The sequence below is a fragment of the Littorina saxatilis genome, linkage group LG3 (assembly GCF_037325665.1).
Source record: "Littorina saxatilis isolate snail1 linkage group LG3, US_GU_Lsax_2.0, whole genome shotgun sequence".
Lineage (NCBI taxonomy): Eukaryota > Metazoa > Mollusca > Gastropoda > Littorinimorpha > Littorinidae > Littorina > Littorina saxatilis.
This window is the reverse complement of record NC_090247.1, coordinates 54903546-54920007: the sequence shown is the minus strand read 5'-3', so window position 1 is coordinate 54920007 and position 16462 is coordinate 54903546. Positions and strand designations below refer to the sequence as shown.

At 39.5% G+C, this 16462-nt stretch overlaps 2 protein-coding genes across 3 annotated transcripts in view; one reads left to right on the top strand and one right to left on the bottom strand.

The window, feature by feature from the left end:
- LOC138962701 (uncharacterized) overlaps positions 1 to 16462 on the bottom strand; it is a 223453-nt gene that overhangs the window by 57935 nt on the left and 149056 nt on the right. The gene's annotated exons all lie outside the window — the stretch shown is intronic.
- LOC138962699 (ankyrin-1-like) overlaps positions 2702 to 16462 on the top strand; it is a 36667-nt gene continuing 22906 nt past the window's right edge. For both annotated transcript variants that reach the window (XR_011454580.1, XM_070334623.1), the window contains exon 1: positions 2702 to 3241. The gene's annotated coding sequence lies outside the window, so the exon portion shown is untranslated. The remainder of the gene's footprint in view (positions 3242 to 16462) is intronic.

Sequence of the window (16462 nt, the reverse complement as noted above, 5' to 3'; positions counted from 1 at the left end):
TCTTTATCCTACTGGTAACTACTTCATGATTTGGAGTAAACGAGAAAAGATTTTTTTTTTTTTTTTGCTTAACGCCCAGCCGACCATGAAGGGCCATATCAGGGCGGTGCTGCTTTGACATATAACGTGACGAGAAAAGATAATTATGTTGATTTCTAGTTCTGCATACATAATTATGATCTCTGTAGCCTATGACTTTCTTTGCCGCAGTAAGCGCTCTTTTATGCTCATGATGCTGCATGCCTAGGAATATCTTAGCTGATAAGGTAAAAACAAAAAAAGTCTGTTTAGGTAACATAGGCAAAAAAATAGGGTCGGTAGGTCGGGAATTTATTTATTTTTTTTTTTTTCAAAAAAACATTTTTAAGTTATTTTGCAAAAAAAGACTTTTTTTTATTCATTTTTTTTCCTCCCCTAATGCCAAAAAAAAAGTCTAGGGTCGCGTAAAAAAAAGAGGTTCGGTCGGGATACCGTAAACAGACTTTTTTTTGGCCTAATGACATTATAATTATTAGGTTATTCCACGGCCATATGTACGGATAAACAAAAATGCTGCAGCAAAAGTTTTTTTCCATGGAATAACTTAATGATGTCATCATCCGCCACAGCATCTGGGTTGGGTTTTTTTAAGCAAATATTGCATTTGCATTTGCTGGAAATGGAATAGTGTTTGGAGCTTTTTCTGCAGCAATTTTTGCGTGGAGTTTTTCTTCGGAATAATTTGTTAAAAACCATGCAATGCTCAAAGGAAGCGTTCGTAACCTCCCCCTGCCCAAAATTGAAAATAGCTTTATCAAGTTTACCGGAGTGTTGACCAATCTGAAAGCAGATTCACCTTGACTAGTGTAATTGTGGAGGCTGAGCCGGCGATCGAGTGCAACTTTTGATCAATATGTCATGACTGCAGTATACTTCTAGCACTGTCTGACAAAATGATGACCCTTCAAAATCTATTTCTTGAGTAATTTGTTATCGCATCTGCCCTAAAGGCAGCATGCAACTACTCAACCGCCATTGTTGTGACTTCAAACTGAGAACTTAATTCAGGCAACGAAGTAAAATAATATATTTTGGCACTGGGTTAATTCTGGGTAATTTTGGACGAGTCCATCTTGAGTATTGGGGGAACACACATTCTAATTCTTCAATCACGCAATGAGTGATCGAGTAAAAGATATATAGTAAAAAATATTAAGTTTTCAGCCCGGTAGCTCAGTTGGTAGAGCACTGGACTTGTGATCGAAAGGTCGCAGGTTCGAATTCGGGCCGGGACGGACACGGGTCAACTTTATGTGCAGACCCAGAGACGGAAGCCATGTCCCACCCCCGTGTCATCACAATGGCACGTAAAAGACCTTAATTGGTCATTCTGCCATAAGTGCAGGTGGCTGAATACACCTAAACACGCAGACACCTGGGTAGCGCGACTCCGTTGCTGCTAGCTTTCCACTGGGAGGAAGCGACCCGAATTTCCCAGAGATGGGACAATGAAGTAATGAAAAAACAAGAAGGGCCAAGCCCATACGACTCACATGCTTTACACATTTTTCCTACCAAAATACATGTGACCTTGACCCAAGGTCAAGGTCATCCAAGGTCATGCAACACAAAGCTGTTAATTCAAGACATAGGAAGTACAATGGTGCTTATTGGCTCTTTCTACCATGAGATATGGTCACTTTTAGTGGTTCACTACCTTATTTTGGTCACATTTCATAAGGGTCAAAGTGACCTTGACCTTGATCATATGTGACCAAATGTGTCTCATGATGAAAGCATAACATGTGCCCCACATAATTTTTAAGTTTGAAACAGTTATCTTCCATAGTTCAGGGTCAAGGTCACTTCAAAATATGTATACAATCCAACTTTGAAGAGCTCCTGTGACCTTGACCTTGAAGCAAGGTAAACCAAACTGGTATCAAAAGATGGGGCTTACTTTGCCCTATATATCATATATAGGTGAGGTATTCAATCTCAAAAACTTCAGAGAAAATGGGAAAAATGTGAAAAATAGCTGGTTTTTAGGCAACATTTATGGCCCCTGCGACCTTGACCTTGAAGCAAGGTCAAGATGCTATGTATGTTTTTTGGGGCCTTGTCATCATACACCATCTTGCCAAATTTGGTACTGATAGACAGAATAGTGTCCAAGAAATATCCAACGTTAAAGTTTTCCGGACGGACGGACGTCCGGACGGACGACTCGGGTGAGTACATAGACTCACTTTTGCTACGCATGTGAGTCAAAAATGTAAAGCAAGTTTCATTTTCTGCAGCATTCTTTAAGTGTTTCCGCGGAAAAACTGTTTTTCTTTGGAAAATATGATGACAAAAATGTGGTTATTGCACGGGAAAAAAAACATGTTTTTCCGCGGCAATTCTATGTTTCCGTGGAATAACCGAATAATGTCATTATTTGCTAAGGATAGATAGAGCAGGACTGTACGAGTTCCACCAGAACACCAGCTGAACACTGCTGCGTAAGGTGACGTACAACCCTGACCTAGATCAGCAGCAGCACTGCTGTGACGGTTGTGGGAGGTAAACAAAACAAAAAAACAATCGCACTGCAACAAAGCGTGCCCTTTGCATGAACGCGCGCCAACTTCGAAAACACCCTCAAAATCGCGAAACCTCTCTGTCACGTGGGCAGTGGCATGATTTTGTCAAGGTAGATCACTCCACCACAGTTCTTCCAGGTCAAAGTGATGTTTACTCCCTGTCTCTTGTAAGTGCTCAATCCTTTACTTAGTTTTAGTGGTGCTTTTTCATGCAGTCTATCATTGCTATGACACGAGGGTGATGGGGTGCATTCTGTGCATGCAACCATTGAACTGAGCATCGAATGCGCTAAACTTACAAGGTGGTTGAAGTCGGGAGCCTGAGTTACAAACAAAACACTCATTGTGACCCGAGGGGGTCAAGGTGAAGGTTGTGAGAGTGATGAAAACTGTCTCCGGAGTACATGTTTGTGCTGTTACTTTGCAATATTGACGTCTCCACGCGTGTTTTCAGACATCAGGACAATTTCTGTTCGATGGGCAGTGTAGCCTTCGTTTGATCTTGTTTTTATTTCGACATATTATGCGAGGCTTGCCTCTTCTGTGGTGTTTATCCGGCTTCTCCGACTGTTGACAAAGAAATGGTAGCAGACGATACTGCGGAAAAAGGCTCTGCCAGGATGCAACTTGGTACACATTACACTCCTTTTTCCTTCACTGACGATTATCACTATCAGGTACGGTGCCAGTTTATCCGAGTTTTTTTTTTAAATGTGTCTAATAATATTCAGGAACAATACTTCAAAGCGCAACGTTTCATTTTCTAAAAGAAAATGCTCAGTTTCAAGGTACATTCATTGTAAATAAACAACACTCCCCCCCCCCCCCCCTCTCTCTCTTGCTCTCTCTCTCACTCTCTCTCTCTCTCTCTCTCTCTCTCACTCATTCACACACACGCGCGCATGGCAAAGACAACTGTGTACCGCCTAAACTAACTAGATACCTTGGAGCCTAAACTAACTAGATACCTTGGAAATGATTATGTTCGGACCTTTCCGGGCCTTTCACTGTTTCAGTACAGACAGGGACCTATATAGGTCTATGGTACAGAGCACAGGCATGCTTGGTGTCACTGAAGTGACAGTGCCAAATATCACGTATGCTTTGCCATTGTATAATACTAGGCCTATATCTCTGGTTACTAATGTTATCAGTACATGGACATGAAGTAAAATACCAGCATGACCAAGGTGGACAACAACTGTGGTGTACGTGGAGTCAGACAAGATTAGTGGTACCTTGGTACGTTTGTGGTACACAACACTGTACAGTGTTTATGTTCAGAGTAGCTAGGACAACCCTGACTGTTGGTCCTATAGTTTTACATTGTCATCATTGTTACATTTTCAAGGGGTAGGCAAAGATGCATTTATTGATACTTAATGTGGTATCACAGTCCGTTTGTGTGTGTGCATGTGTGTCTTTCGGGTATAGGAGATGAGGATCGAACTGCATGGCTTCTTCGATAAGCGAAGAAGACGACGTCCTAGCTTTGGGAGTATAGACAGATCTAGATGAGCACAGGAACATGTACAGGTAACGTCATCAAATCTAGTTTTATTGTCACGCGCTTGCCAAAATCAGCAGTCTTGGTGGGAGCAAAACAACATATGCATTTGGAACATTGGAGAAAAAAGTTAGTCAAAGGTGATGCAATATCTACACGTACACGTACAGGTCTTCGCTACACGTTCGATCATCTAGAACAGTTAATACTGTATTGTTTCTGGAGGATGTGCATACATGTTGCATACATGTTCTTTTTCTGCCAATGGTGGCAGAGTTATGAAATTCAGGCTCAACAAATTATTCTTGTGATCAAAAGAAAGCACAATTTTGCATTCATTTTTTCCCAAAACATTTTCAGGATGGCGATGTACACTAATTCAGGTAACTTTAAGCTCTTATTTTTACAATTTCATGAGCACAACATGCACGCTTGCTGACTAAACTTAAAGTTAAGGGCTATGATCAAACAGATCTCTTAACCGACAATCATGACATGATATATTGTAAAGACCTGTGAGTTAAAGCATACCTGTCTGTTTATTTAATTTGAGAGGATATATATATATATACATCTATTCTAAACCTCATCCTCTCCCTCAACAACTCTGCCTCTACCCCTTTCCCCTCCAGTACAGTAATGTACTACTCCTCCCCCCCCCCCCCCCCCCCCCCCCCCCCGCGGGTTAGGGGGAAGAATTTACCCGATGCTCCCCAGCATGCTCCCCAGCATGTTGTAAGAGGCGACTAACGGATTCTGTTTCTCCTTTTACCCTTGTTAAGTGTTTCTTGTATAGAATATAGTCCATTTTTGTAAAGATTTTAGTCAAGCAGTATGTAAGAAATGTTAAGTCCTTTGTACTGGAAACTTGCATTCTCCCAGTAAGGTAATAAAAATTATATTGTACTACGTTGCAAGCCCCTGGAGCAATTTTTTTATTAGTGCTTTTGTGAACAAGAAACAATTAACAAGTGGCTCTATCCAGGCCTCTATCCCATCTCCCCCCCTTTCCCCGTCGCGATATAACCTTCGTGGTTGAAAACGACGTTAAACACCAAATAAATAAAGAAAGAACAGTAATGTACTGTGTACTCACTTCCCACTTGCCATGCACTCGGGCACATGTTTATGCACTCACTGTAAAACGATCCTGTTGTTTAATATGTTGGGAAAGGAAGGCGGTTCTTCAGATTGATTTCCCAGTTGTAATGTGTAAAGCTTTTGTGCGTTGCCATGTGTGCACCATTGAAAAACTTTGAACAGTTTGAGGACTTCGATGCATAATACATGTAGATATCTGTGTATAGGTGGCAGGCCCATCTTACCCCCACCACCCTTCATACTCATTATCATAGCCTCATCCTTTTTATATTTAGTCAAGTTTTGACTAAATATTTTAACATCGAGGGGGAATCGAAACGAGGGTCGTGGTGTATGTGCGTGTGTCTGTGTGTGTGTCTGTGTGTGTGTGTGTGTGTGTAGAGCGATTCAGACTAAACTACTGGACCGATCTTTATGAAATTTGACATGAGAGTTCCTGGGTATGAAATCCCCGAACGTTTTTTTCATTTTTTTGATAAATGTCTTTGATGACGTCATATCCGGCTTTTCGTGAAAGTTGAGGCGGCACTGTCACGCCCTCATTTTTCAACCAAATTGGTTGAAATTTTGGTCAAGTAATCTTCGACGAAGCCCGGGGTTCGGTATTGCATTTCAGCTTGGTGGCTTAAAAATTAATTAATGGTCATTAAAAATCGGAAAATTGTAAAAAAAAAATAAAAATTTATAAAACGATCCAAATTTACGTTTATCTTATTCTCCATCATTTGCTCATTCCAAAAACATATAAATATGTTATATTCGGATTAAAAATAAGCTCTGAAAATTAAATATATAAAAATTATTATCAAAATTAAATTGTCCAAATCAATTTAAAAACACTTTCATCTTATTCCTTGTCGGTTCCTGATTCCAAAAACATATAGATATGATATGTTTGGATTAAAAACACGCTCAGAAAGTTAAAACAAAGAGAGGTACAGAAAAGCGTGCTATCCTTCTTAGCGCAACTACTACCCCGCTCTTCTTGTCAATTTCACTGCCTTTGCCATGAGCGGTGGCCTGACGATGCTACGAGTAAAATGGCATTGCGTTTCATTCTGTGAGGTCGACAGCTACTTGACTAAATATTGTATTTTCGCCTTACGCGACTTGTTTTTATTTCCCATCCCCTGTGTCCTTTCGTTTTACCCACACCTACTGTAAATTGTAATTGATCTGTCTCCCGTGACACTGGCAGTGGCAGTGTTTGAGTAGTCCCACTCAGGAACTATAGGGGTTATAATTGATGCCCAAAAGCACCTGTTTCCTTATCACATATTACCCTTGTCAAGTTAATAATCTTATCCCCCCCCCCCTTCCATCTCTCCCTCTCTATTCTATATATATATATCTTTTTCTCCCTCCCCTCTCTCCCTTATCCTCTCTTTTTCAGAGTCTCTATTGTCCTCATAAAAAGGATCTTGACATGTACCAAATGAACAGGTCTGCATGACCCAGTACGTGTGCACGGTGCAGTGTCACAAACCTAACATTTTTGGGTCATTTAATTGGTGCAGACAAGCAAGACCGCTTGCCTTTTTTTTCACCCCATCCTTGCTCTGTTAGTGCAGGGGATCTCTCTCTCTCTCTCTCTCTCTCTCTCTCTCTCTCTCTCTCTCTCTCTCTCTCTCTCTCTCTCTCTCTCTCTCTCTCTCTCTCTCAAAACGCTTGACATGCACCTAATGAACAGGTCATGACCCAATGTGCACCATGCAGTTTCTTTGAGCCATTTGGTGCAGTGGTGCAAAAAGCGGGACCGCTGGCCCTTTTTCTCACCCCACCGGCCTTGCTCTGTTAGTGCAGGGGCTCTCTCTCTCTCTCTCTCTCTCTCTCTCTCTCTCTCTCTCTCTCTCTCTCTCTCTCTCTCTCTCTCTCTCCTCTCTCTCTCTCTCTCTCTCTCTCTCTCTCTCTCTCTCTCTCTCTCTCTCTCTCTCTCTCTCTCTCTCTCTCTTTCTTACTTACTCTCTCTCTCTCTCGTTTTATATAATTATATATATATATAAATCTTTTCAATTTGTAATTTTTGATAGGTTGGTAAGTCCCCCAAAATGTGTTTGCTCACATACTTCGACAGCTATTCTCGGTGTTGCCTAAAATGAGATTTAGTGGTGTGTAAGCATCCTGCATGATCTGGTGTGCATGCACCCATATATAGAACCTTGAACTTGAACAAGTTGAAGGCTTGAAGCACACTGGTGAAGGGTCGAGGAGTAAAAAAGGCTGTTTTGAAAAGAAGATTCGAAAAGGAAAACAAACTCTGAAAATGTGAAACAGTTGACAGTCCAGTGACTGTTGTGAGGAAAAGTGAATACTATGTACATGTATGTAATTCGAAGATTTGAATGTAGAAGATGCATGCTCTTGTGGTGAAGAGAAGTGGGTGTAATGGTAGTGCAGAATGCATCAGTGAAAGTGTGTGAGGGGGTGGGTGTATGACTGTCAGTAGTCAATTGACCTTGTCCTAAAAGTGTGTCTAGCAAGCAGACCACAGTAAGAGGTGTGACGTACACAGCATGTGTTAACAAGGAATACATACGTGTGTGTATGCGCATGCATGGTAGGGTGATGATCTTGTGATAGTAGAGTCAGGGTTATCAGCTTTACCAAGGAACTAGCATGTATACAGCACACGTTTTGCCTGTGGGGTCAATGCCCTCGGTGGCAGTCACCCCTGACCTTTTCGTGCTCTGTGAGTTAAAGGGGCCTTGTTAGTATCAAAAGTCTGATCTTCAATGTGATTGAATATAAAACAGATATCTTACCCGAGCAGCTTGTAGGGGTTGCAAGACCTGCAATTAACCCACGTTGTGAAAAGAGACGCTCAGTGATCACTAGCTTTTATAGGTGGGTTGGTTCAGGGTTTTCCCAAATCGACCACATTAATGTGACTGGGAAGAGAAGTGGTTGGTAGGGTGATGATCTTGTGATAGTACAGTCAGGGTTATCAGCTTTACCAAGGAACTAGCATGTATACAGCACACATTTTGCCTGTGGGGTCAATATCATCCCTGACCTTTTCGTGCTCTGTGAGTTAAAGGGGCCTTGACATCAGGACTGCAGGAGATAAGCAAAAGTTAACAATAACAGGGCTGCCTTGTTGGATAGAGATCTCAATGTGTGTACACGCTTTTATACCCCTCATTGATACACTGTGTATAACAATCTTGGGCATTCATGAATTAAGATGTGCGGTATACCTCTGTTAAGGCTCACTGATTTTCTGTTCATATTTAAACTTGTAAATTTACTTCCGTATAAAGATTCTCTCCCATTCCCGTGTGTTTCTTGTCATATGCCTTTATTTATATTGCCTTTCAGTATAAATGTATTTTTGTCATGAATCAATTGCATTTTGAAGACATTTGACATTGGCTAACTCTGTCGCATTGATCAAGATTGATCAAAAATAAATAAATACGTTTGTTAAAAAAAAGTTTCATTCATTAAATGTGATCATGAAACAAGCGCACGTTTTAAGACCTCCAAAAATCTATGAAAACCGGGCCTTGAATAGGAGGGAGTCTTAAATTGGAGGTAAATTTACAGAGGTTAATTATGAAGAGAAACAATGTGAAAAATCAAGGTCTTAAATTGAGGGGTCTTAAAAGGGGGTTCCACTGTATTGATGGTTGCTGAGTGTGCTCCTTTAAATGTTACAGTAGATAATTGTGAGGCCTTGATCGAGGTGTGCCGGGTATTGCCCAAACAATCATCAGGCTGCCCTGACCTTGCCCTGAGAGCTGCCTCCTAGTGCAACTCTAGGACATTGTCCTGAAACTACAACAGAACATATATATATGCTGACTCTGTGAAACCTTGACATTATAATGACAATGGGAGGGGGTGGGGGGGGGTGTGGGTGAGAGAGAGAGAGAGGGGGAGGCCTACCAAATGCCCTGGGTTATAAAGACACTGATATAATGCTCCACAGTATGGCTTTGTGCTCTGTTTCCTGTGAGAGTATGTTGTGTGTGCCTGGTTTTGTCAGACAGAAAGTGTAGTGAGTAAGTATCCTTGATACATTTTTACAAGCTTTTCAGTTGGAAGCATTGATTTCAGCGAGACTTACCAAGCGTCTCTGTAAGTTGGCATTGCATTTTTGTGTTCTGCTTCGATCTAATAGAACTTTATAGGGCCTTGTTTTTTTCAAGAAATGATATAGTAGGCTGCATGTCCAACAAAAGTGCTATATTTTTTTGTTTTTCCTCAACATTGTACTGTTGGTAGATATTTTGTGTGTATATATGTTGATGTTTTTTTATTGTTGTTTTTTGGTTTGTTTGATTTTGTTTTACTTTTTTGCCTCTGGTAAGTTGACAGAAACTTGAAGAGAAGTACATTCACACTGACTGTACAGGCATGGGAATTGTCCGCCAAAAGGCAAATTTCCGCCGAAATATTTGTTTGTTCCGCCGGAAAAGCAGAAGTGTCCGCCGAAAAAATAAACGGGGGAGGCAAAAATGGTTCTAAAAACTGAATTTAATGACAAACTTGGAGCTCAGATGACACCAATTAAATTGCACCATTTGGGTTCTTAGGAGAGAAACAATTTCCGGGGGGGGGGGCATGCCCCTAGTGAGGCAAGGCGATTCGCATCGTCGACTTAGCTATTACTTACAGATTTTCAGCCTTTTTTGCTTCTTTCAATTCCCATGCCTGCTGTAGTCACATGTAACTATTCTATGCTGGTAGTTTATAATTCAGTCACATCAAACAGCTAGTATTAATTTGCACGACCTTGTATTGGACTATTAAGCTAGCTAGCCTGTCAAATGGGCTAATTAGCTCATTCACCCAGAACAGGCAACATTACTTATTTTATTTTATTTTGCCATTCAAAAATTATTGGAATAAGCACATTTAGAGGGACATAACAGTTTTGAATAATGCAAATCTGAGTGCGAAATCAAACATGGCACTTTTTTCTTTTTTTCTCTCTCATAAATCTGGGTTCTTATTTACTTAACTTTATATTTTTGATTGGGCATATGATGCTATCCTCTTTTTTTTTATAAGATCAAACGTTTTCGGGCCTGTCCATTTAGCATTTGCGCTGCATGACATCACACTTTTTTTCAATGAGGACACCCCATTTTTTCAGCCATATATACTTTCTGTTTTGTTTTATCATGGTCAACAGCTGATTGCTAAATAAGGATGGGAGACGCTGAGCATATGTGCACATCCTAGATACTGGGTCACAACTATGGGACATGGACACCAGGAAAAAAAGTAGGACTGAATTGAGTGAAATACTCTTTTTTAAGTGCAAAAGACATGCCTGTATCTTTTTCTGTCAAAGAGAGGACCTTTCATATCGGGGTTTCTTTAGAAATGACAATTAGACACATGCAGTACGCTCTATGTCGTGGGTTACATGGTTTCCACTTTAGGCTTCAATATCCCACAGGAAAGAACTTTAGCTCAGTTATTGCATGTGGCATGTGGACAACATTGATAAATAAATATGCAAACATGAAAGTTTGAAATTACAAGTTTCCATAAGTTAACTAGATCGAAGTAGAAAGTGGAAACCGTAACCCACGCAATTTCCAGGTGCAAAAGTTTTTCTTGTAGGTCAAATGTAGCAACTAGCCTTTTGGGCACCCTTTTGGGTTTTAATACATGATAGAAAGATTTAAGTGAGCAAAAAGTTTTCGATCTGTGCTCACTGGGTTTATGTGTATAGAGATAATACTGTCGTGAGTTACATGGAAACCATAGTTTGTAATGTCTTTTATTTCCAAAGAAAAGAACTAAAACTTGATTATTGCAATTTGCATGTGGACAACATTGATAAATAAATATGCAAACATGAAAGTTTGAAATTACAAGTTTCCATAAGTTAACTAGATCGAAGTAGAAAGTGGAAACCGTAACCCACGCAATGTCCAGGCGCAAAAGTTTTTTTTTGTAGGTCAAATGTAGCAACTAGCGTTTTGGGCACCCTTTTGGGTTTTAATACATGATAGAAAGATTTAAGTGAGCAAAAAGTTTTCGATCTGTGCTCACTGGGTTTATGTGTATAGAGATAATACTGTCGTGAGTTTCATGGAAACCATAGTTCGTAATGTCTTTTATTTCCAAAGAAAAGAACTTAAACTTGATTATACAAGATACAAGATACAAGATACAAGAAATTTTATTGTCCTCATCAATACAAGGAAATTTGGCATGTGTGTGGCAAGACATAATACACTGATACATAGACATTTACAAAGCAACAACTGAAGTTCAATATCAACACACCCTTACGCACACATACCCACTACTTCAGACACACAGGCTACATGTGCCCCTCGGACGTACGCAACCCACAATTCACCCAGCCATACAACTCCACATGCACTTATTCATGCAGCACTCTAGCGCCCGGCCATGCACAACTCACACACTGGAACCCTCGTACGGCTACATATGACACCCGCACAAACATTACAGCCTCAAACATCGTACTAAATCTACAACTAACAAGCATACATCCACTATCAAACACCGAATACATCATCACACATTACATCATAACATATTGCATTATAACACACGCACAAACATTACAACATCAAACATCGTACTATAATCTACAACTAACAAACAATCATACACTATCAAACACCAAATATATCATCGTACATTAAATTACATCATACCCCCCCACCCCACATGTGGACTACATAGATAAATAACTATGCATACATGAAAGTTTGAAATTTTCAAGTTTCCATAAGCGACAATCCTAAATGAGAGAATTAATCGATTGTCGATCGTGCGGTGCAGAAGAATCGAAAATTTCATAATGGCGCCGATCATGAGAACACATGTGCTGCTCAAACTTTGCACCAGATCAAGCTTTAATCAGCAAAATATCGCAAAATTCGTCGATGAATATATGCTACAATTGTCAAAAAAGATTTTACAGGTCTCAAACAGTGAAGATACAGTGTGGTCTGTCGTGAGTTACGTCTCAAAAACCGGAAACGAATACGATTGGGTGGATAAATTCTCATTGTCTATTCACATGACCGGGTCAAACGTCATGAATGGAACTTTCGACGGTGTTCCCGCGATCTCACAACGCGTGTGTGATAGGCAATGCGGGATTTGTCGTCTGCTGTGGCCATGCTTTCGTGGGTTACAGATGGAAACGAAACAAGGGTGGGGTACATTCAAGCGCGATTATAAGCTGAAATAAATTTGTTTCCTACCGTAGTGCTGTGTTTTGAAAACCTAAATGTTGTTGAAATAAATAAATAATGACTTTGAATAACTTTGAGGTTTCCTTTGTTCAGCAGATCGCATTTTTTGATGAAGTTGAAACTGGAAACGACGGTAACCCACGATTACGTGTTTTCTTTGCTGATCAAACTCCCAGAAGAAGAAAAATAGATGTAATTCTTGAGTGTGTATGTCGAGAATAATCCTTCAGCTGACCCATAAACATCACAATAAAATTCACAGAGCTTTATTCTCCATTATGTACAGCTGCAACACAGACTGGTGTATTTTTGTCCCAGTTTTAGGTGCTGTTTTGGGGGCATTTTGGCTAAAAATTAAATCGTTTAAAACCCACAGCAATGTTTGGAAACCCAAACTTGGTTGTTACAGTAAGTCAAATCCATCCCCTTTGACATCAAAGCATCCCCTTTGTCATCCATTGCTCAGAGATATTGTGACAGTCATTCAAAGTTGACAACCCATAGTATTTCCCAGTATCTAGGACGTGCACATATGGCTTGAAGTGATACACATGCAGTGGGCATGAATGTGACTGTTTCCTCCTCTTCTCAAGTTCAACCCGTTAAGGCATAGTATTAGTAATGGTTTTAGGTTGCTGTTTTTCTGCCCTTTGAATTTGTATAAACTCATGCACCTCTCTCTCTCTTTTTGTTGTTGCAGGTGCAGTGTATCTCTCTCTCTCTGTCTGTCTCATCTATCTATCTCACATACACACACACACTCACACTCACACACACTCACACACACGTGCACTGCACACATATGACTCTTTATGAGCTAAGTGTGCATTCATTTTCCCCCCTGTTGAAATGTTGAAGGTTTTGTAATGTTGCAGGTGCAGTGAATCGCTACATGATATGGGATATCACATGTGTGAATTCATCTTTCCCTGTCATGTTACAGGTGCAATTAATAATTAATTTGTCCCTCCTTTTGTCATGCTGAACTGTGAGTGAACGATATGGGATATTAAACCTCATTCATCTTCAGAGAAAGGGGGAATGTACGTTCTGGCTCACCGATTCCGACAGACCCTAAATATTAACGCAAAATAGGCTTCTGGACTAAACTTTTACTAAAATGAAACATGCGACAAAATCAGAAAAATACTGCATAAATCCATACAAAAAAAAATACAGTAAAGTAAGGTTGTTTTGAACCAATGCCGGGTCTGTCGGAATCAGTAACCCAGAACGTACATTCTCCCTTTCTCTGATACAACATTCTTAAGCTCAATACGCTCTCTCATTTACAAACTTTACTTCATATGTTCTTTCACTGTTAGAATTATATCTGATACATGCAATGTGACTGTCTAAACGAATAGTTAACTCTTTACAAGTGATTCTATTTTTACTTTTTCTTCCCGTCCTATTTGAATCCCCTTTTTTAAAAACTGCTTTTTCAGATCTTCTATATCGAGTGGCTTGTTATATTCAGCTCGTGTTTTTGTTTGAATACTTGCTTTCTTACTTTTGTAGTCATCAAAGTCTGTTTGTATCTGTTTGAATTCTTCGTCAGAAACTTTTGAATCTTCAAGTGCTTTACTGATAGACAGTTTTAGGCTAGACAATTTTGATGATGCAAGAGTGGAAATGGATTCGTGTTTTTCAAGCTTTTTCACAATTTTTTTCATTATAGCTGATTAGAGAAACTGGAGTCCCTACTCCGGTAGCTAACAGAATTGTTCCCGTTACACCTGCAGCTGATGCAAGGATAGTAGAACCAGTGCTGGCATTAGAAAGGCTGTTGTAAGTTGTTGAGTACTTACGTCTAGCGCGAGAATATTTTTCTAATTCATCTTCTAGTTGTTTTTGTATATTACTAATGTGTGCCAGTCTGAATTGTTGACTTTCTGCTGCACTTTCATCAATATTAGGATAAAGCTTCACACTGCTAGTCATCTTTTAATGCAAAATATAAAATATTTATCTTAATTCTCACTGGCCAGTGTTTCTGCTAAGCTTTGAAGCTGTTCATTGCTTAACACCTTATCTGTATAGTAGAAAGCAATCAAATCAAGATACGTAAGATTAATACTTCTTATTTCTGTTAAATTATTTATATCTGCGTTAACAACAACATTTTGGTTTGACGTCTGTTTTTTTATTGTGTTAGAATCCTTTTGAACAGCAATAAATACTCTAACTTCTTCAACATTTAATGGTCTCCAGTTGAGATTTATTCCTCTCATTAGAACAGTGTTTGTGGTTTCTTCCCTTTTCCTGACAACTATATCAAATATCATAGTTGCATTCTGCCCTATTGGAAGCTTGGGTATAAAATCGACAATGGTGTCAGCGTCCTTTTCAACACTTTGTTTTCTGTGAATGAGATAGTTGTTCTTATGGAAAGGTTTAACTGCAACTTCTCCCCTGCTGTTAATCGCAGGAACAAGGCTAACAATTAGTGGTCCAGCATTGATTGACTTACGGAATGTGTCGTCTTTTCCAACAAGAGTGTATGGACTCACAAGTTCAAACTTCATTTCCCAGTCAATCTTTTTCATAACAGGACTAAGTACCCATTTTTTATTCTGATGTTTCCACATGTAGTATATGTCATCGACAATTGGATCAGGTACATTAACATCACGGATTTGACCTAGTTTGAGAAATCTTGGTTTCTTTTCATCGTCGATTTCCTTTCTCTTGTAATGACCAGTGTCTGTAAACTCGAATGCATACACTGCACCAACTTCAGCATTGCTCTCAAAGTCGATAGCGTCTGCTAAATCTTTCAACTCTATAGTTGAACATGCAACAGGATAAGCTATTGTAGGTCCACTCGACATTTTAATACTCAATATTTTATGGAACTATTTCCAATGTAATGTTAAACAAACAATCAACTGGTTGTCCACTTTGATTTTTCAGATCAATGTGTAGGAATTCATGACACCCTTCCTCCAAGTCCTTGAACTGAAGTGTCTTAAATGTTGGCACGTGCATTTTACAAAAAGAGGCATCACTCGGTGGAAGAATTCTAAGCAGATCAGAACGCTGATCATTAAACAGATTATAGGATGTGTTAAGCTCTCTCATGTGAACAAACAGTACACTGTTAACATCCATGTCAATGGGACGTGTTCCCTTGTATATATTTGTAATTCCAAGCATATCAAGGAGTTTGGTTGGAAACTCAAATGATCTGTTTGAACTCTAGTTTTGGGCATAGTAAGAGTAGCAATGAGACTTGCATGATTTAAACTCGCTGTAATACCTACTGGAGCAAACAATTCTTTCTCTAAAGTGCAGAAGTCATAGTAACCATCTTCTACAGAATGTGTTTTACCATTAATTCTAACCCAGTTGTTATTCTTTTTTTTACTGATATTATACCAAGTAACCTTGTACATAATTTCATGCAGTGCAACTTTCATTCCTCCATTTTGATTGTTGATGGGGTTTGCAAGTTTAACTGGCACACTAGTCTTCACATTTGTTAGTGTGATAAACATTTTTTATTCAACAACAAAAATGATTCAGTATAAATTCAACAAAAACGTTAAATACAAAACTGGACCATATTACAATCCAAAGACTATTTCTTTCCATGAGTTGGACTTTGCTGTAACAGAAACAGAATCCATTCGCGTTAAAGTGCCTGACCCATTCCATTCTTACCTAAATCCCCCAATCAAAAATGATAGTGTTCCAAAGATGTGGAACTCTCACCCAATTCAGTTCTATCAGAATCAGTTAAACTTTGCAATATTCTGTGCAACCACAGGATGTGGAGTGTCCTATGCAGACCACATGAATAATTCAAACTTACTGACAAAGTGTGTGTACACATTTCACGTTTACTATCAGTGCAGGAGAATCTTGTCTGAACTTCAGGCACCAATGCCGCATGAAAAGAGCTGGAACCCATTCAACAATAGGATAAACATGAAAGTGTATGAGCGTCTCTGCAATGAATTCAATATAGATTTTAAGACCGACTTTAGGCAAAAGCAAGACAAAAACCATGGCATGGGAACACTATATTTATGGGGTGTCCACAGGAGGTATAATTTTGATTACTGGCCAGGTCATACATCTTTTTCTTC